This window comes from Boleophthalmus pectinirostris, unplaced genomic scaffold (assembly GCF_026225935.1).
Source record: "Boleophthalmus pectinirostris isolate CB_2022bp ecotype Guang Dong unplaced genomic scaffold, ASM2622593v1 HiC_scaffold_9, whole genome shotgun sequence".
Lineage (NCBI taxonomy): Eukaryota > Metazoa > Chordata > Actinopteri > Gobiiformes > Gobiidae > Boleophthalmus > Boleophthalmus pectinirostris.
In genome coordinates this window covers 30,732,312-30,754,890 of record NW_026571541.1, presented here as the reverse complement: position 1 = coordinate 30,754,890, position 22,579 = coordinate 30,732,312, and the positions used below count along the sequence as shown (strand labels likewise).

The window sequence follows — 22,579 nt, the reverse complement described above, 5'->3', positions numbered from 1 at the left end:
TATCTGATCTTTTAATGACTGATTTTTTTTCAAATGTGACCCAGGACACTTGGACATGTGCTCCTAAAACCGATACATATCCGATCTTTTGACGTGCGACTTCAGTCTGAACGGCCAAAGCGCATCCATCCGACCTACACGTTATCAACAAGCCACAAACGTCACTATTCTGCGCTGACGTAGGCGAAAATTGTTAAAGAACTCCGTGTCACTGAAGCGATCTCAATCTCCTCCTTAAAACAAGTAAGTTGTTCATGTTCTGGCTCCGGTACGAGAGGAACTTTAAAATCTCCAGGTGCTCGATGCTCGCGTCCGTGTTTGGACAACTTCCGTAAACACAGAACACGCTCGCTGCGGTTGACGTCATTGTGTCCACCAATGTGCATGCGGGACACTTTTGGGCTGTTTAATATTCACACTGGAGATCACATACAAGTCACATTTAACTGGAAATGTGAAAACATCGCAAAAACATCAGATTTCACAAAAAAATTTGAATTGAGCGTTAAAGGTCGTATAGAGGATTTTTTTAAGGGAAGAGAAATACAGCGACAGCCCTTTTACAAATGTTGTGCATGCGTGACACCACCTTCCTCCTCCACAGCTTCCCTCTAGAAATAATTTAGAGACCGACTCCTCAGTTTTTAGATTCTTTGTCTGCTTCAGTGGCGCAATCGCTGAAAGGAATCTCCAACAATCACCTCAGTTTGGCTTCGGTCTTTTTCCTCTTCCCTTCTTCTTTCAGCGACCTCAAAAACGGACTTTCTTTTACAGCGAACTGGTCGTGGATTCTCGTCCGCCATGGCAACAAACTTTGTGCGAACTGCGAGGAAGCGACAGAAAAAGCCTCTAAGAACCGCTGCATAGTTACCCTAGAAACATAGTTTGATTGACAACCTAACAGCCAATAGAAAATGAGGTAGCCTGGTTTTCTATTGGCTGATGTGTATCTGGCCTCAACACGTCCACAGTTGATAGATTTTCATTCTTTTTTTTTTTTTTTTTTTTTGGTCATAATTACAAGGCTGCTGCGTCTCTGTAATGGTATTTTAAACTTTCATTGACAATTTGAAACAAAAAAAAAATCCTCCATACAACCTTTAAGCCCTGCAGTCTGAACGAAGCCTTAGTTTTAAAGTCTGACACGCACACTGTGGCCACATTAGTGTCACACCTGAGATCATCGTCAAGTCACAGAGCTTATTAACCAAGTTACTGCAGTTTTTTTTTTTTTTTTCCCATTAGATTACTTTTAATATGACACATTTTTTGGCCCACTTAGAATGACAAAGACTAAAATCATGTTGTTCATGTTGTACGTCAGTGTGAGGGTCCTGCTGTGGTCAGTGAAACATTGAACATTACAATTTTTACGAAAAATAGCCTCATAAATAAAAGTAAACTATAGTGTATAAACATATAAAATTTCAACTTGATAAATATAGCCCGCATATAGCTGCAGATTTTGATGAACTGTATTTTATCGTCATCTTTCCCAAAATAATGATCTCCAAAATCTAAGTATAAATTATTATCGCTTTATATCTTGCTTTTTAATCATTTGTTTATTCAAGTAATTGTGTGTGAGTGATAGAGGTCTGTGGTATAACGCAGTGGGGAGAGAGAGCTTCACATTTGGAGAAAGTCCCGTCTTGGCTTGGACAGAAACAAAGCAAACAGGCGAGGATTGCATTACGGCTCGACGCGTCTCCTCTCCGTGCTCCCGTCGGCTCGTGTGGACCGGTCGCTCTGAGCAGCAGCAGCAGCTCTGACCGTCGGCGATGTCGATGTGCACTACAACTACAGTCAAAATGAAGGAAGCGAGCGAAATGTGGTCGAAATGTTTCTGTTTGTAGCCTGTCCGTAACATTGACGTGTGCAACCTGAATCGGTCGGATTTGCTCGTTCTGTGTGTCAAACCAGTGCTGTGTTCATCAGTTCAGCTTAGATTTTCTCTTAAAGGTTGTATGGAGGATTTTTTTTTTGTTTTTTTTGTTTCAAGTTGTCAATGATAGCATTATAGAGATGCAGTAGCCTTGTAATTATGATGACCAAAAAAAAGAGAATAAAAATTCATCAACTCTGGACGTGGTGGGGCTAAACATTTGCCAATAGATAACGACACTGCCTCGTTATCTGTGAGCTGACAGGCTGTCAATCAATCTCCCTACGTTTCTAGCGTAACTGACTTGCCTGCGCGCCGCCGGTACGTGGTTTACGTACGACTGTCACGCAGTCCACAGACGCAAGCCGCACAGACGCTGTTTACTCCACCAACGCAACAGTTCTTAGCGGCTTTTTTTGACCTATATCTTCCTCGCAGTTAGCACAAAGTTTGTTGCAATGACAGACAAGAATCCAGGAGCAGTTCGCCGCAAAAGAAAGTCCGTTTTTGAGGTCGCTGAAAGAAGAAGACAAGGGGAAAAGCAGCGAAGCCAAACTAAGGTGATTCTTGAAGATTCATTCCAGCGATGGCGCAACTGAAGCAGACGCAGGGTCTAAAGACTGACGCACTGGTCGCCAAATTACTCCTGGACAGAAAACTTCTGCTTATTATGAAAACGTACTTTATTTCCAAGAGCTAGACAAACGTTTTTCAGGACACGAAAGCGATAGCCTATGTCTGAAAACGTAATTTTCAAGGCAAAGAAAGAGTCCGCTTGCTGCTGCGTGTTGTAGTTAGTTCATTCGCACTGAATCTCCGCGCAACCTTCTCTGCACCCCTTTCCTGCTCCTGTCCCCGCTGCCCGTTCCGCTCTTCTCCCTGCTCCTCACTTCTCGTCCGCGAACGAAATGTCCGCACACCCGCTCCCCCCGCTCCTCACTTCTCCGTCTTGCCTAACCAACACTGTAGTTAGTTGTTTACAAGTCATGTGCAGCGCACCGGCTGTACAACAAACCTGTTTTTGGCGTAAAGAGGAGGCGGGAGAAGGCGTTTCTACGTAGGAGCTGTAGGGGAGGGGGGGTGGTTTCACGCATGCGCAACATTTGAAAAAGGACAAACAGTCGCTGGATTTCTCGTTCCTTGGAAAATCCTCTATACAACCTTTAACTGCTGCAACAAATTTGATGTGCACCTTAGAGGAAATACTGATTGCAATAATATGCTCTGATTTTCACTATTTATTCTCTGTTATGGTCCCAGGCCTTCAGTTCTGATTTGTTTTGTGTGCTTTAAATTATTTTGCTGGGTGTCCTGGATGCTGCTGTGGGAGCCCTGGTTCTTTATTGGTGGGGCAGTTCTACACCTGACCAATCCTGCCTCACCTCCAGACTCCTCCCCCCGTTTAAAGAGATTGCAGCGCCTCTTCGGGACTGCTGGCCTTGGTGACCAGTCTGACATTTTGCGTTTGTGTGTCTCTTTCGTGCCAGTCACTTGTTTCGTTATAGTACGTGTCTGACTTTATTTGTTTTATTGAGACACTAGTTTAGTTCTGTTTTGTGCCTTTTTCTTTATGTTTCTGTGGTTTTACTTTGGGACACTTGTGTTTTAGTTTTGCCTGTCCCTTAGTTTAACCACTTGTTTTGCGGCACAAAACTTGTATGTTACTTCTGTTGTTTTGTTTCTTAGTTTAGGTTATTTTCGTTTGTTAATTTACCTTTTTCATCCCTGTTAATTAAACATTATTTCATTTATTCCATTATCCATCTTGCTTTTTTGTTACTTCCCTAACCCCAACGAGCTGAGTCGTAACACACTCTTAAATGTCATCATAAACATACTTGGACTTGTGTTTTGTTTCATTCACACATGTTGGAGTAATTCTGAATTAGTCAGTTTACATCCCCAAAGCTCAAAATGCTCTGGTTTTCAAGTTCAGAGCTACGTTTTACCTTTTGTTCAATAGAGACGGCCAATTCCTAAGGTGAAATTGTCCAAATGATTCTACTGAAGGAGTTTAAAGACACAGTGGAGCACCTCCTGTATTACCAGATGACATCACGGGGTGGAATAGAGCGTTTTTGGTTTGAGAGAAGAGCTAAATACTGCAGGGTTTGTGTGTTAAACATGTGTGAATGAAACAAAACGCAACTCCAGGTCTGTTTGTGATGAGGAAACAACATTAAAACAGATCAGAAAATAGCGTAATAAGGGCCCCTTGAAAAATATTGTTCCAAAGGGCTTGATATTAAATTTGCTCTCGTCTAACACTAAAACAGACCTGCTTTTTATTGCATTTCCCAAACGTGGAAAGTCATAGTTGAGCTGCTGTCTGGTCATAGATACTCCACCTGGGCAGTGAGGGGAGACAGAGTGCTGAGTAAGAGCCACCGCACCAGGCTCCATCAGATACAGCGGCCACACTTCAGCTGCCCAAGAACAGATGATAAATGAGCACGGTTTCATTTCATACAGCGAGCATAACACGCCTGAATGTGGCTTTAATATAGAGTCATATGAGAAGAATAGACGTTCAGTGAGGAGTAAGTTTGATTTTTTATTAAAAGGTCCAATATTATACGAAACTTTCTGCCTCTTGTGAGCTTTAAGTCAAGTTATAAAGCGGTTATCTTGGTTTTGCTTCATTCACACATGTTTGCGTAACACTTTATTATTAGTTTGTACATCTCCAAAGCTCAAAATGCTCTGTTCCACCTTGTGATGTCATGTAGTGGTAGTTTTCAAATTAACTTTAACTCTTTTACCTTTCGTTCAGTAGAGAGAGTTAATCCCAGGGCTGAAATTATCCAAATGATTCTAGTGAAGGTGTGTAGAGTGTAAAAAGACTCGAAGCACTTCCTGCATCACCACATGACATCACAAGGTGGAACAGAGTGTTTTCTGTTTGAGGGAAGAACCTAAATATGCAGGATCTCTGTGTTAAACAAGTCTGAATGAAACAAAACACAACTTTTGGTATGTTTTTGAAGAGGAAACAACATTATTACATAGATCTGAAAAAAAAAAAAGAGTAATATGGGCCTATTAAACTTGCATTATACAGATTCCCAACTGCTTGTTTCCTGTTGCTTGGCATGAAATAATTCACAGTATAGAATTAAACATATCTATCTAACAGTAAGGGCACTTTCACATCATTAGTTTGATTATTTGGTCCGCGCCAAGCAATAAAAGTGTTATTAAGTAGGATATAAACTCCGGTGTGGTCCGTCAGATGAAGAAAAAGAGGTAGAGCTCTTCACTGCTTCGTAAAAGAGTTACAAATAGCAGTACAGGTGCTCTACGAGGGTTAAAACAGTAGTCTTTAAACAGAAAGTTGCCCTTACTTTAGAACGTAAAAGTGGGCAAAGTACAAACCCGAGGCTCTCCGATTGAATATATTAAAAGTCCTTCAACCAGGAAGATGGTCCAGTGTGGTCCTTTCACGGCTACAAACCAACCAAAATCGGTCCGACTGACGTATGTCCAAGGCTCCGGCGCACAGCGGGTTCGACTGCACGTGGCTCGGGGACGCTGAGGCTCTCCCGCAAGCCAGACCTCTCAGAACCGAGGCCAAGACGCACCGTATCCCCTCCCATGACGCATTTCGAAGAGTTCGTTTGGACCCGCTGTCTACGGTTTGGACCTGAGTTCGCGTTCTCACCAGAAGGACCACACCAGAGTTCGGCATCTGGTGCGGGTGCGAGACCACAGCTTTTTATGAGGTCTCGCTCCGCTTGATTTAGCGCACATCCGAGTGCGACGGATGCTTTCACACCGACGAAAATGAACCAAACTAAGAGCTTCTGGTTCGAATGGAATGTTTTGGTGCACCAACTGCTGTGAGTATGAAAGCACCAGTCCCTGCTTTCCAATATATTTTGTTTTAGCCCTACAGAACCAGTAAAATACATCTTATACTGATGTTTAAATCCATACTGCGGGACATTCCAGGCAATGCAATAACACATATAACCCCCCACCTTTAAATGAACGTGCATATTTCAGAATAACTGCTACCTTTTTGCTACGGTGACTGGACGTCCCTTTTTACCCGGGACAGTCCCGGTTTTAAGCCCTGTGCCCCCTGTCCTGGCAGAATTTATACAAAACCACTGATTTGTCCAAGTTTTATACAAGAAATGTCCCACATGTCCGTATTTTTGACCATTTTGATCAATGCCAACAGCAAAAAGGGTCAGTTGTTTAGGTAAAATACAGAAAAGCTGCTTAAAAATGACCAAAACACAAAGAAAATGTGACTATACTGACTCACATTAGTGCCCAGTGCGTAATATTTTAACCAATTTGATCTAAACGAACACTAAACCAGGACAACATCAGGTCTAAACCAGGACTAAAACAGGACTGTCACAATTTTTGACTAATCTGATCCCTGTCTGAAGAAGGGTTTGGCCGAGACGTCACATTGTGGTGGTGTTATTGAAGTGGAAGTTTGGGAGTTTGTTTTGGGGAACTGCAGTGTGGATCGCTTTCCTTTTTTTTTTTTGTACTAATCTGATTCCTGCCAACAGTAAAGAGGAGCATCAATTGTCATTTTGTTGAGCCAAAATGCAGAAAACCGTGCTTGTAAATGCCCAAAGCAAAAAAAAATGCAGCGTCAAAAGTCCTTCAGATTATTACTGGCACGAGAATGCATCATGTTATACACTATTTTCACAATTTTATTTATACCAAACATCCAAATCCCGTTGTGTCCCGGTTTATAATTCCGAAAATGTGGTCACCTTAGTACTTGCAAATAAAAATACTACATATAACCCGCTATTGTTCCAACTTCAGTATTATTATAGACAGAAAATACCTAAAAAAGCTACTATTACAACTCACCCAGTCCACAAACTTTAAACTTTTAACACTCGTCACGTTGGCAGTTCCACAAAGCGCTGTCTGTAGTACTATAGCAGTATTTGTACGTTAGCATGTTGCCAATAGAGGTGCCGGTGAAGACGGGGCTAAAGCGCTGAGCTGGCTGCCCACACGCTCACACTAACGCTAACTGATGCAACGAGACAAGAGCGGTGCCCACATTTCAGCGGTTCAACCTGTAGACATGACTAATGGACCTATAGGGTTTCCGAGTGGGCACAGAGGAGAAAGTTCGAGCTCAAAAGACACTTCTGGAAGAGTAAAATACAGAAGGTAAGACGTTATAAAGCTCTTTTTCATCGTAAAGCTTTAGTAGTAGTTATTTTAAAAGTGCTGTACTTGATTTTTACTGGGAAAAATAAAGCTGGTTCATTTAAAACAGTTTGCAGTGCTCGAAAGTTATTCCTCACTTTTCCTAATGCATCTTATTTCAGACCATGGACTGTATAAAGAAGTGGACTAAGGCCCTATCCACACTAATACGTATTTGAGTCGTTTTCGTTGTGGATGTAGTGTTTGTTCACACTAATCCGATGGAAAACGGCTCCAGAGACAAACGATCTGATGGCGCCAGCTCCCACTAATTCATCTAAGTACAGATCTGCTCTGGCACTGTGTGGACACCTGAAAACACTGATGTAGGAGCTCTAGTTGCTGTTGGACCACGTCACTATGATTTGCGCCTTCCTGATTCGCTGGGTTCGTAACATTGATCATGTGACGCTATTGCAGAAAACAGTTTAAACAAACCATAGACAAATGGGAAACAGCGGAGCTAGAACTGCTTACTACTTTCACGCTCGTCATCTTCCTCGGCTCCAAAATCGGCTGCTGTAACTTCAGACACGGTGTCCCACTTACTTGTTTTTACCGCCCACGTGGCCACACCGGCTTGTCAAAGCCTGATCCCATCAGAACTCAGAAGCTAAGCAAGACCGGGCCTGGTTAGTACTTGGATGGGAGAATACCGGGAAAATCAGGTGTCTCTGGGGGGCGCCAGTCGCCAGTGTCCTTAGGCAAGACAACTTCACCCACATTGCCTAGTATGAAAGTGGTGTGTGAGTGAGTGATGGTGGTGGTCGGAGGGACTGATGGTCAGTATACCCCAGGGCAGCTGTGGCTACAACAGTAACTTACCATCACTGGGTGTGGAGAAAAAGAATAATGAATTTATTTTAAAAATGCTTTGTAAAGCGTCTCTGTGACATGTGTCTGTGAAAAGCGCTATATAAATAAAGACTTACTTGACGTCATGACGAGGTGACGCCAGCCTTGGTCATGTGACTCGTGTTTTAGGTGGTTTCATGTTACTGTGTGCATAGGGAACACTTTGATTCTGGACACAGAAATGACGTGTCTGGATGCAAATCGTTACCAATAAGGTGATTTGTTTCAGTGTAAACTTATCCTTATTCACCGTGATGAATTTATGAGACTTTTCACAACAAAAGTGGAGGCAAAAGTGTCTGTAATGCTAACAACAAATGGCATGTTAATACTTCCCTGATGATATAACGCTTTATATTAGACGGAGAAGTCACACTGCAGTCTAATTTTGATCCTAAAAGCAAAATGACAGGATATTGGCACGGGATCTTTTGCTGAACTACATTAACATAAATTGTGTTTGAGGAAAAAATCATTTCATCATCACTTGTCACAGTCAATAAAAGTAACAAAAGTGAAAAGACAACAAAAAGACATTTGCAAATCTTATTTACACCCTTGTCAAAATGTACATAAAACAAGAGGAATACTTCAGTTAAGCTGCTTTAAATGTCTGAACAGCAGTTAGTTCAGGGGTGGGCAATTCTTTTTTCTATGGAGCTACAAGAGCAACAGAAAATATTGTGGAGGGCCGGGCCAAGATGCTTACTGCAACTGCGACTACAACTTTATTTATGACGCACTTTCAAAACAGCATAGGGTGACCAAAGTGCTACAGAACATAATTAGAATATGAAACAGAATCTAATAAAAAGAATCTAATAAAATGTCAACATCTCAAACTGTGTCAAAAGCCAAAGTGAACAAGTGTGTTTTAAGAAGTGAATTAAAAACAGGTACAGAAGAGGTTTTAACTCAACTCTGCATAATATTAATGGTATTTCTTTTACAAAAGCAGTAAATATCATTGTTTTGATAAGCTGGAGAGTTTATGTTATGACTAAACAATGAAAAAGTGAAGTTGCATTACAAAAATATGTCATAAAAACACCTCTAAAATCAAAAACAATGCAGCTTTTGTCCATAGATAAGGTAAAATTATAAACTGTGAAAAATATGTGATCTTAATCGGGCTGGTCAGAGTCAACCAAAGAGCCCAGGTCTGAGTTAGTCCCTTCTATATTCTGTTTCAATCATAGATAAATATGAAGTGTTCATGGGGAAGCTTCAGGCTTCATCGACTCCAAATTTGGGTCCAAATTTGCCCATGTAACCCCAAGCCTCGATGAGCTTCATTTGACTGGAGCCGAACGCTTGAGGGTGACGTCACACTCACTTATGTTACATTTACACTAAAACGAATCACCGTATCGGAAACGATTTGAGTCCAGACACGTCGTTTCTGTGTCTGCAATCAACTCCTTCCCTATCCACACAAAAACAGTAAAAACAACAAAATGGAGCACCGTTTCTGAAGTCGCAGCAGCCGATTTTGAGCCGAGGAAGACGGCAAGTGTGAAAGTAGTAAGTAGTTCTAGTCCCTCTGTTTCCCATTTGTCTATGGTTTGTTTAAACTGTTTTCCGCAATAGCGTCACATGACCGATGTCACGAACCCAGCGAATAAGGAAGGTGCAAGTCACAGTGACGTGGTTCGATAAGGACGGCAACTAGAGCTCCTACGTCAGCGTATCAATCGTATTTTCAGGCGTCCACACAGTGCCCGATCAGATCAGATGAATTCGTGGGAGCTGGCGGCACCAGATCGTTCCGTCTCCGGAGCCGTTTTCGATCGGATTAACGTGGACGAACGCTGCATCCACAACGAAAACAACTCGAATACGTACTAGTGTGGACGGGGCCTTAGTCCGCTTCTTTCTACAGTAAATGATCTGAATCCAGAAGCGTCTGGAATAGAACCATAAAGCGTGAAAAACCTCTGTCCTAACTTGGCTCGATCCAACCACAGCCGCTGATTTGTCGCATGTGTCTCTGAAATGCGAAAAAACTCTCTTCTCCAAAATTCTTGTATCATTCAGAACAAAATCACTTCTTTTTACCTGAGAAAAGTAAGAGTTTTGATGTTTTGCATGTTGATTCTGCAGACGTTTGTGCCGTTTCTCACTCCTCTTTTAAAACGTAAACACCCCCCGAACTGTACAGGCCTAAAATTAAATTAAGGAGACAAGATAACATTTTGGTTGTGTGTGATTATAACCAGAGATTTTTAGTTTTCTATCCTTATTAAGAACTTAGAGAAATCTGCAGCTTCTACACTTTCACAATGTGCCCTTCTGACATATCTTGCCCAAAGACACAACAGCAGAACACATAGGCGGGCACTGAGATCAGACTGAAAACTTTTGGGCTACCCGCTGAGCTACTGCTGTAATACCAGGATGCCATTTCCAGTGTGTAAAAGTATTCACTGTCAAAGTATTATAACAGTTACGTCTTTATGCTAACCTGTCAGAACAACCCGAAAATAGCAGGACCACAGCACCGGTGTCAGTGAAGCAGCTCCCCCAGAACATGTCCAAAAGTGCTGTGTGAAGGCGTCTACTTTCTATGATTTTTGACAGTTTGTCTGGGTTGCACCGTACAACCAAGCTCAAGTTTTCCCAGCTAAAAAAAGTGAAATTCTGTGGATAAATAATTTGACAAAAGTAGAACACGTTACGAAAGAAATCTAAAGAGAGCAATTTTAAAGCTTTCTACTCTGTTCCCTCATCAGAAACATGCCTGAAGAAGTTTTAGATGTCATCCATTTCCCATAAATATCTACCGTATTTTTCAGACTATAAGGCGCACCGGATTATAAGGCACAATATCAATAATGCTGAATTTTCTCATCTATTTTCATACATAAGGTGCACCGGATTGTAAGGCGCATTAAGCGAAACAAACGGACGACACTTGAGTCTGATCCCTTAGCTCAGGCGTCCACGATCCATTGGCAGATCGTGGCGTAATTTGCCTCCCTGTCTTGGTGAATGTGTATTATGAATGTGAATGTGGGTGGATAATTTAAGCTTGTTTTTTTTTTTATTTCCTATGAGAAGGACTCAAATATACATTGAGTAATAATGTGTTTAATGCAGCTTTGCGCACATTTGTTTACGTTTTACAGAAACAAAACTGCGCTGAAAAACACAGCTCGCTCCTGTCAGACTAAAGGACCCAACTCAGTGGAATACACACTACTGGTAAAAACTTTTTCCAGGTTTTTACTGTTTACTGTTGACCAAAGCGTATTTTAAACTTAAACTTTTTATTTAAAACTTAAAACCACATGACTAATTTGCATAAACTGTAAGCGTTGAAAAAACAGTTCCCTCCTTATGCAGCTTCGTAGTTTACCAAAGTCATACTAAAACATTTTGACAAATTTTTGAGCACCGTGTGTGTATCACATAAAATCAGTTCGACGCCAGTAAGCATGACCAGAATTAATACATAAGGTGCACTGTTGATTTTTGAGAAAATTAAAGGATTTTAAGTGCGCCTTATAGTCTGAAAAATACGAATAATACACGACAACTTCACAAACCTGATTCAATGTGCAGTATAGTAGTAGTTTCATTAGCCAAATGCGTGTATAAAGTGTAATTCCCCCTTTTTAAGATTGTAATTCCATATTTTTTCAACTTCCATGTGTTGCCATCAGCCAATCACAGCCTGGAACTGCTGCCTCTCGACCAATCACCTTTCAATCCTGACGTGTTGGCTGTTTGCGACAACTCGTCTCATTATATAACTCATGGAAGCAGTCATTTATCTGTTTAGAATACTACAACTTCTCCTATTACTACTAACCTGAATATGTGTACCCTTCTGGTTCTACATATTATCTGCTACTATTTTTGCGTTTTTGGGTTTTTGGTTTAGTCAAAGATGGGATGTTAACTCAAATTAAATGTGCCAAAAAATGCATCTCAGCTTTATCAGCAAAGAAAATTACTTTTTACTTTTAAGTCTAGATATAAAATGTAGTGGAGTAGAAAGTACAGATACCTAATCTCAGATGAAGTAAAAGTAAGAAGTTAACCACTGTAAAATGTGCTTAAGTAAAGTATAGATACCTAAAAATTGTACTTAAAGGTGCACTATGTAACTTAACCTGCTTGTTTCTATGGATATGTAATTGCTCTGCCTGGAATGTTCCACAGTGTGACATTAAACACTGCATTTATTCAATCACAGGTGGTTTTATAGCTGGGCCCGGTCAAGCAGAAGTAAACAACAAGGCCAAAAATTCAAGTTAATGCATCTGATATAAAAATGTATTGAACAGATACATATGTACTCTAGTTTATGAAACTGTTTACCTTTTTTCTGTACAATTTTTGGTTCTAAAGTTACATACATTTTAAACAGACCATGTATGAAACATGGAACACAAAATTATTTCCCAAATTTCAAAGACCTGCAAATCATGTAAATAAATGGATGTATTTCATCATATCTTGTGTTATTCCATCTTTGAACTGTTGATGAAGGTACATGATTTTTTTTTAAAATGTATTTAAAATGATAAAAATTTGCTTGGAAGGACTGACATATTTTATAGAAAAAGTTTCCTTTCATTTGAAGTAATATTAAAGTATTCAGAAGAAAAAAATATGCAAAATCATGCACCTTCTACTTGTTTGCACAGTTTTCCCTCTGTTACTTTTCCCTCCGTTACCATGACCTTTCTTAATAAAAAATCTCATTACTCAAAAAGTAAAAGGTTTTTCAACCTAATCTTGTACCATATGGTAGAAAACTATATGAAGCAAATATTCAAACCAGTTTGTTAAGGATATGTAAGTGAGAACCAAGAGTTATCACTGTTTGTATTTATTGCCCAAAAAGTGCTGCATATTTCATTCCCTCCGTTATCGAACATGAGTTTTTAAATTTTTTTGTCAACAACTTGAAAGAATATCACAGGTTTAACTTTACCCTGTTGGAGTGTAACTCTTTCCTACATTCTGATACTTTACTTATTTCAATAGTCCCTCTAGTTTCTGAATAAGAGCTATTTGAATGTAAAAAAATCTGCCCCTGTTTCCCTCCGTTACCGCTTGACCGGACCCAGCTCAAAAATACCTCGAAAAACAGGCATTCTGACTGTGAGCGGGGGTCGCCTCTCCACAGATCTGACCTGTAACTTGGTCCGGTTTGGTCTCCATGAACATCGAAAGGTTTTAGACGACACTGTACCGTGAAAAGTTCCAGACAAAGCAATAACATCTCCATGAAGAAAAACATTTGATGGACCCTTTACCAGAAAAGTTACACAAATCACCTTTAACTCGGTCGACTCTCTGCTTTCAAACCAAATGCATTCGCTCCAACACAATATTGCCTAATCCCCTCACACACTCCCTGATCTCATCCAAACAGTTCACAAGCTTCCATCCGAGGAAATGCTCCGTTTATTGTTACAAATGCATTCCTTTTTCGCTTCTTTTGTCTGAGCAGTTCCAATAAAAATAGCTTTGTGAGAGTCCGGCAGGCGTAATATGAGCGAGTGCACCCTATTTCTGCAAACAATTAGGACGGATACGAGAAGGTTGTGAAGTGAAGCTCATTTTACCAAAGGGAGACGGTTATGGACTGATTTTATGGGCCATCTCTGCAAGAATACAACACTCACTCACTTCATTAAAGGGGCATTGTGTAACTTTTCTGGCGAAGGGTACATCATGGAGAGGTTATTGCGTTGTCTGGAATGTTTCACAGTATGGCTTTAAACATTTCTATCTTCGTGGAGACCAAACCAGACCAAGTTACAGGTCAGAATGCCTGTTTTTCTAGAGCTATAACACTATAAAATGTAATGTAATGTAAGGCAGAGATATTTAATGTCATACTGTGGAACATTTTAAGCAGAGCATTGACATATTCCATAGAAACAAGCAGGTGACGGACCCTCAAACAGAAAAGTTACACAATGCACCTTTGAAAAACCATCGGTCTAGAGTACCTTGTCTTCTTAAAGCTCCTATATTAAGCAAAATTTTCTTTTTTGAGCTTTAAATGTGCATTGTGTAACTTTTTACATCAAAAAAGTAAAAAAAAAAAAAAAAAAAAAAACTCCATCAAAAAAGTTACATAAAATAATCATAATAACCGAATGAGTAACTTAACAGAACGCTGTAGTTGGGTCAAAGAGATACTAAAATTTCATGACTTTTCCAAAACTTTCATTGAATTTACAAAATCCCATGACTTTTCCAGGCCTGGAAAATCACATTTTCAATTGCCATGACCGTGAGAACCCTGTACCTAATACTTTTTTTTTTTTAAGTAGAGATTGGAGATTCCGAGGAGATTCATCAGCCGGTTTCACTTCGTGGAAATCGTCTGACCTCGCAGCATCAGGATTCGTTTGTTCGACAGTAGGCGGGTACTTTTTTATTTAACCAATCGCTGCTATTTGGTCATGATGTATGTAATGCGGTATATAAAACTTTTCTCATATCCTGAAGGAATAAGTGCAATAACGTCTTTCCCCTTGATAAAATTCACAAACATTCTCTTTGTTCCGGCTTTAAATCTTCGATCTAGGGAATCGTTGCCAACACAGAATTTAGAAGAACCAAGTCACTGGAGAGAAATGAAATTGAACCCCGGAAGTGCGAGTTCGGGCACCAGCCAATCAGCAAAGATCCATACATTCTGTGTTGGCAACGATTCCCAAGATCGAGGATTTAAAGCGGAACAAAGAGAATGTTTGGTGAATTTTATCAAGGGGAAAGACGTTATTGTCCTTCTTCTTCCTACGGGATTTGGGAAAAGCTTAATATACCAGTTAGCCCCGTTAGCAGCGCATTACATACGTCACGACCAAATAGCAGCGATTTGTTAAATAAAAAAAGTATCTGCCTACCGTCGAGCGAAAAAATTCTGATGCTGCGAGGTCAAACGGTTTGTACGAAGTGAAACCGGTTGATGAATCAAACTGGCTAGGAGATTCCAGGGCTGAAATGAAATTCTAGTGGAGTCTAAAAACATAGTGGAGCACTTCCTGTATTACCACATGACACAAGCGTTTTCAGTTTGAGAGAAAAACTCACTCAGATGTGCAGGTTTGTGTGTTAAACATGAGTAAATGAAACAAAACACAACTCCAGGTCTGTTTGTGATGACGAAACAACATAGCGTAAAATATGAGCCCTTTAATACTGAATAATCACTGCAGAGTCACTTCCTATTTGGAACGCAGTAATTTGGCGTAATATAGAACCTTTAAAAAAACTAAAATAAAAACTTTTCCTCTTGTAAAGTTACCCAAGTTTCTCAAATATCAAACTTATTCTCCGGGCTCCTGCAGAGATCACGCATAGACCCAGGACAGTGAATCAGATCTCCCAGCCGGGCCCCCAACCGTCTCCTCCGCTCAATCTTAACACAATATTATTCTTTCGTCTGGCTAGTCCCCTGTAGCCCGCTGCGCTAACTCAACGCGACACCAGCTTCTAATGGAACCGGAGCCCACCCTTCCAAGTCCCGAAAGCCAGAAGCCGGAGCTCGGGGTCCCTTGGGCTGGGGGGCAGGGGGGCAGGGCGCGGCGGGGTGACCTGGCCCTCTCCCTTACATCCCACAGGGGGAATCGGGGGCGCTCAGGTTTCACAAACAAGGAAGTGAAGAGAGTCGCTTTCAAAATATCAGAAAACAGAGAGGGTTTCAAGTGTGTAGAGCAGGTTTTTCTAATTGTGACTTGGTTTGGTGGGGTATTTTCTGATTCATTTTATAATGTTTCCTCATCAAAAACATACCTGGAGTTGAGTTTTGTTTCATTCAGTTCTTCTCTCAAACTGCAAACTCTCTGCTCCTTCTTGTGATGCCATGTGGTAATACAAGAAGTGCTCCACTGTGTTTTTAAACTCTTTACATCTTCACTAGAATCATTTCGATGATTTCAGCCCTGGAATTGCCAATCTCTACTGAACAAAAGCTAAACGGTAGCTTAAAAACTACCACTTCAGAGCATTTTGAGCATTTGACAGACTAATAGGCTCTTCTAACCGTGCTTACGTCTAAACCAGGAAGACATTTGGAAACATGCGATGACAACTTCCGGTGTAGTTTCTCGACACTGGACTCGCTGACCGTGATCAAACCCACTGAAGTAAATGTGATCAGCGGTAAAACAAAGACTGCATACAAATGTGCTGTTTGGAATCATCTTGAATTTGACTTCATCTCTTCAAATCGCAGGTACCCAGTGCGCTCGGAGTTGTCCGTCAGTGGGTAAATGATGAAAACTGAGGTGTGATTATAATTGTTGATTCACCGAACATAACAGAACGCCACAATGACATGGAGATGAAGAAAACTGGGACATTTTCTCTTTTTTCACAGATTTTGTCAGACTAACCCTGCATTCGATTATCTCCCAATTCCCACTTGGACCTCGGTTTGACGTCATGTCCGAGCTTGAAGTGGACTCGGAGAGTAGCGTGTAGCCTCACCAAATCACTGACTACCAAACCCACAGGCAGTGATATGGAGGTACTGCAGTGATACGAGTGACTGAAATTGTTATTTAAACCACCCAAAGTGTCCAAGCACAATGAAAACAGTTCATATTTACAAGTCACAGTGGGCCATCTTGGATTCTGACTCGGAATCCTTGATCGGTCTACTTTTCTGTCATCGAGATCCAAGTCGCACTGTCCCAGGAAAAGGGGTGTGTACTAGGCAACTTCCTCGGAAAACCGCTTCGGAAGGATAATCGAACGCAGGGTTACTACTGTGAACAGAAGCTGCTAGAAGTTGTCATCACATGTTTTGAAACGTCTTCCTGGATTGTGACATAAGAGCCTGTAATAAAGGGTTACTCCAACATGTGTGAATGAAACAAAATACAACTACAGGTACAGTACGTTTTTGAGGCGGTGACAACTTTGTAACATGGCTTAAAGCTCACAAGATATAGACGAGTTTCAGCTGACGTCATTGTTATTAAAAGCCCGCGTTGCATGCTGGGAAATATTTTGGTCGGAGGCAAGAAACACGATCGAGGTCAAACACAGTGCGTAACCTCGCGTATTTATCCCCGATAATGGTAAATTCCTGCTGCATTATCGGATGCACAAATAGAAGCACGGAAGAAGGAAAATGTCTTTTTCGTATTCTGAGTGAAAAAAAACGCTAACGGTGAATTAAACGGCTTTCAAACATTCGCAGAGCAAACGTAGAAGATCCTAACAAACCGTGGACTCCAACAAGTTCAACAACACATCGAGACTCTTGGAGGTTTTCATCTTTTCTGCTGTGAATGGCCCAGGAGTTTCCACCAAGTCATTGTGGATATCGCCGCAAGTGAATGTTTGTCCAGGTAGTTGGCGATTCTGACCAGAAATTTGGTTTGGTCCACCTTTTGTCGGGGTTGAAAAGGGTGATTTGGCGTCCGTCGATGCTTATGACCAATTTCTGGTCAAATGGTCTTGGGTCCTCTGCCGTTAGAGTGGATAAATAACCGGGATCAATACCCTTTACGTGCTTTCTCGCTCCGTCCGTCATGTTGAATTAGTGTTTCTTGCCGCCGACCAAAATAATTCCCAGCATGCAACGCGCGCTTTTGTCAACAAAGAAACTCACCTATAGGACCTTTACATACAGTCTGATGATGTTAAGTATGTTTTAGTGACATTAGAAGCTCTAATAGTGAGAGGCTCCGTGTTTAGTCCGTAGGTGTAGATGGAGTTTATTGACAGTTCAGATTGTGTGAAGCAAACAAATAGGATCATAGTATTACAAGTCAGCTCCCTCACACTCCCTGTTTACTTCAGAAAGCAGAGCCCAATCCAGTACTTAGCATTCACTGAAGGAAAAGCATGACCCAGTTTAACCCAATACGACCCGATATTAAAGGTCCTGTATTACACTAAATTGACTCTTGTGAGTTTTAAGCCACATTGGAATGTTGCCTCCTCCTCAAAAACAGACCTGGACTTGTGTTTTGTTTTATTATTAGTCTGTCTACATGTTTAAAACTGAAAATGCTCTGTTCCACGTCAAAGGATTCTCGTGAAGGTGTATGGACGAAGTATTTTTCACGTCTTCCTCACTTGCTTCATACTTTCTGAGCATCCTAATTATTCATCGCAAGTTTATGAGCACTTTTTTACAACAACAACCAGCATCCTAACCATGCACTTCCTGATTACCAAACTCTAAAACACTTTATAATTTGGTGCAGACAGTAAAAAGTGAACGTATTTTGACTTCAAGAGCTGCGAATACAATATATATGAACAGTGTTGGGGAGTAACAGATTACATGTACTGAAGTTACGTAATCAGAGTACAAATTATGAGTAACTGTATTCAGTTACAGTTACTGTTTCAGTGAGTGGTAATTGGATTACAGTTACTTTGTTGAAATAAATGGATTACACGGTGGTATTTTCCTGTTTTCACATTTTGGTCTAAATCACCCACCCTCCCACCCTTTTTTTTTTCTTTTTTTTTTTCTTTTTTTTTCTGTAATTCCACTCATTGCCGCAAACTAAACCAGGTCTAAACTAGATCTAAACCAGGACTAAACTAAAACCAGGACTAAACCAGGACTAAACCAGGTCTAAACTAAAACCAGGTCTAAAACCAGGTCTAAACCAGGTCTAAACCAGGTCTAAAACCAGGACTAAACCAGGTCTAAAAGGTCTAAACCAGGGTCTAAAACCAGGTCTAAACCAGGTCTAAACCAGGTCTAAAACTAAACCAGGTCTAAACCAGGTCTAAACCAGGTCTAAACCAGGTCTAAACCAGGTCTAAACCAGGTCTAAACCAGGTCTAAACCAGGTAAACCAGGTCTAAACCAGGTCTAAACCAGGTCTAAACCAGGTCTAAACCACTAAACCAGGTCTAAACTTTTAAACAGGAAACTAAACCACCGTGTCTCCTCTTCTATCAATAATATTTTTAATCTGGTTCAGTAAAGTCTGGTCTTTTTATTTTCTTTTATCAGACAAAACATTTTAAGTGAAGATTTCCTCGTCTTTGCTTCTCTACAGCAAATCAAGTAATCCAAAGTATTCAGATTACATTACTCACTTTAAGTAATTTAATGGATTACGTTACAAACTACATTTTGGGGTATGTAATCTGTAATCTGTAGGGGAATACATTTTAAAAGTCACCTTCCCAACACTGTATATGTACCAGTGGTCGAATGTAACGAAGTTTATTTTTAACACGTTCATAGTCTGAGCGAACAAAAATATACAAATAAAAACTGCTTCAAAAACACAATCGAATCAATTGTTTCTGCTGAACAAACTTCAGCACAAACCTGTATGAAAATCAATACATTTGAAGCTTTATTAGATCGCAAAATCTGTGCAAAACGCTTTAACTTTTTATTCTTTAAGTACATTTTTTTGTGCTGTTAGTATTAGATTGGCAGATTTTCACTTTTACTTTCACGTGCGTTTTCTTTTGCGCTTTTTTTGTACTTTTACTTAACAAAACCAAGCACTTTTTCCACCACTGGCGAACAAACTTTGCTCAAATACCTTGGAAGTAATCAGGTACACAAAACAAAACTAAACACACAAAACTGAATGATAACTTTTTCAAACAGAAACCAAAACGCTTCCCAGCTTTCTAATCAAACTCGCTAAACATGTCCGCCACTCCGCGACGCGTCTGCTCGCTCCAGATTCCTTCAACTGATCTATCCCCCAGACCTCAGGATCTTCACAGGAGGCCATCGAAGTTACGAAACGCCTCCTCAGATGGTCGACTCCTCCGCTGGCTCCACCGCTGCGACGAAGGCCCCGTCCACAGCGCGGAGCTTGTTTATCTCATCTCTTCCACACATTTGATAGAAAAACACTCCAGACTATCAGTAAATCTTGTTTCCCAGACCTTATTTTCTCCGCGGGTTTTGCAGGATCAAGCCGTGAAATCCAGCTGGCTAACTTTGTAACTAACCCAATAGAAACTTACGGGAGATGGCCAGTTTTTCTATGTTACAGCGTTGGTTGTATTGTATTCGAGTACTTCAAAATATTATTACTCAGTTAGAAAGACAAAGTAGTGGTCCAGATTATTAGTAAAAAGTATTTGGGAAACAACTACTTAAAGGTTGTATAGAGGATTTTTTAAGGGAAGTGAAATACAGCGACAGTCCTTTTTCAAATGTTGTGCATGCGCGACACCACCTTCCTCCTCCACAGCTCCTCAGTAGAAACACCACCTCCTTCCTTTTTACTCTAGAAATCACGTTTGTTTACATCCAGCGTGTGTTCAGAATTACTGTTGAAGTGACCTGTCTAGAAGTCATTTATCGACAGGCGCGTCAGTTTTTAGACCCTTCGTCTGCTTCAGTCGCGCCATCGCTGGAAGGAATCTCCAAGAATCACCTCAGTTTGTCTTCGCTCCTTTTCCCCCTTCTCTTCTTCTTTCAGCGACCTCAAAAACGGACTTTCTTTCACGGTGAACTGGTCGTGGATTCTCATCCGCCATCGCAACAAACTTTGTGCGAATTGCGAGGAAACGACGGTTTGAAAAAGCCTCAAAGAACCACCGCATAAACCACGTAATCTCAACGCGCCGGTGAGTCAGTTACACTAGAAACGTAGGAAGTTTGATTGACAGCCAATAGAAAATGAGGCAGCCTCGTTTTCTATTGGCTGATGTTTATCTGGCCTCAACACGTCCACAGTTGATAAATTTTCATTCTTTTTTTTTTTTTTTTTGATCATCATTACAAAGCTGCTGCGTCTCTGTAACGGTATTTTAAACTTTCATTGACAATTTGAAACTGAAAAAAAATCCTCCATACAACCTTTAACTAAAAGTATCTCATGTTACACAAAATGTATTCCTGTGAGCTTTAAGTCATGTTATAATGTTGTTTCCTTCTGTCAAAAACAAACCTGGAGTTGTGTTTTGTTTCGTTCACTTAAGAGCACAGAAACCCGACAGAAGTCCGACGGGAGAAATATTTAGAACTTATTTTCAGGCTCGGGTCGGACTCGGACACATCAGATGTTTCCTGTCTACAGTAAAACCGCTCGCTTTGAGACTCTTAAAGGTTGTATGGAAGATTTTTTTTTTTTGTTTCAAATTGTCAGTGAAAGTTTAAAATACCATTACAGAGACGCAGCAGCCTTGTAATTATGATGACCAAAAAAAAAAAAAAAAACAAAAATCTATCAACTGTGGACATAGTGACTCCAGGTAAACATCAGCCAATAGAAAACGAGGCTCCCTCATTTTCTATTGGCTGTTAGGTTGTCAATTAAACTCCCTAGTGTAACTGACTCACCGGCGTGCAGGGATTACATGGTTTATGCAGCGGTTCGTAGAGGCTTTTTCAAACTGTAGCTTCCTTGCATTTCGCACAAAGTTCGTTGCGATGGCGGACGAGAATCCATGACCGGTTCGCCGCAAAAGAAAGTCTGTTTTTGAGGTCGCTGAAAGAAGAAGAGAAGGGGGAAAAGGAGCAAAGCCAAACTGAGGTGATTCTTGTAGATTCCTTCCAGCGATTGCACAACTGAAGCAGACAAAAGGTCTAAAAACTGATGCATCGGTCACTAAATTATTTCTAGACAGGTCACTTCAACAGTAATTCTGTCACTGTATTTCTCTTCCCTTAAAAAATCCTCTATACAACCTTTAAGTGTTCAAAAGATCAGAGCGCTGCACTTCTAGTTTAGATACAAGTCAAAACTGAGTTATTATTGTTTGTGAAATGTGATGCAGTCCTTCAGATACGTGATTTTTAAAGCATAAAAGCTCGGCGATCAAGTCCACAAGAAGTAGAGTCACTACCGCGAATCTGCAGCTCTACCTCGATCCGTGCGCTGTGTGGATGTAAACAAACACACGTGAACTACTTTCGCCTTTTTACTTTTAAAGAACGCCTCAAATTGGATTAATAGCGCAGTTTTGTGGACTCGATGTCATTATTTGCGGAGGACAGTTTCTATGGATAATGTGGACAGTGTTGGGAAGGTGACTTTTAAAATGTATTCCCCTACAGATTACAGATTACATACCCCAAAATGTAGTAACGTAATATGATTACTTTGGATTACTGGATATCGAAACATAAGATGTTTTGTCTCCTAAAAGAAAATAAAAAGCCCAGACTTTACTGAACCGTATTAAAAATATTATTGATAGAAGAGGAGGAGACACGTCCGCGCAGCCTGGTTTAGTCCTGTTAAATCCTGTTTTAGTCCTGGTTTAGACCTGTTTTAGATCTAGTTTAGAGCTAGACTAGACTTGGTTTTAGTCCAGTTTTAGTCCTGGTTTAGATCTAGTTTAGTCCTGGTTTAGACCTGGTTTTAGACCTGGTTTTAGACCTGGTTTAGACCTGGTTTTAGACCTGTTTAGACCTGTTTAGACCTGGTTTTAGACCTGTTTTACACCTAGTTTAGACCTGGTTTAGTCCTGGTTTGGACCTGGTTTAGACCTGGTTTTAGACCTGGTTTTAGACCTGTTTTACACCTAGTTTAGACCTGGTTTAGTCCTGGTTTAGACCTGGTTTAGACCTGGTTTAGACCTGGTTTTAGACCTGTTTTACACCTAGTTTAGACCTGGTTTAGTCCTGGTTTGGACCTGGTTTAGACCTGGTTTTAGACCTGTTTTAGACCTGTTTTACACCTAGTTTAGACCTGGTTTAGTCCTGGT

At 40.6% G+C, this 22,579-nt stretch overlaps 1 protein-coding gene and 1 pseudogene across 1 annotated transcript in view; one reads left to right on the top strand and one right to left on the bottom strand.

The window, feature by feature from the left end:
* The window catches only part of LOC110168350 (protocadherin-16-like), a 477,426-nt gene that overhangs the window by 329,224 nt on the left and 125,623 nt on the right, over positions 1–22,579 (bottom strand).
* LOC129407329 (5S ribosomal RNA) lies at positions 7,647–7,764 on the top strand (annotated as a pseudogene).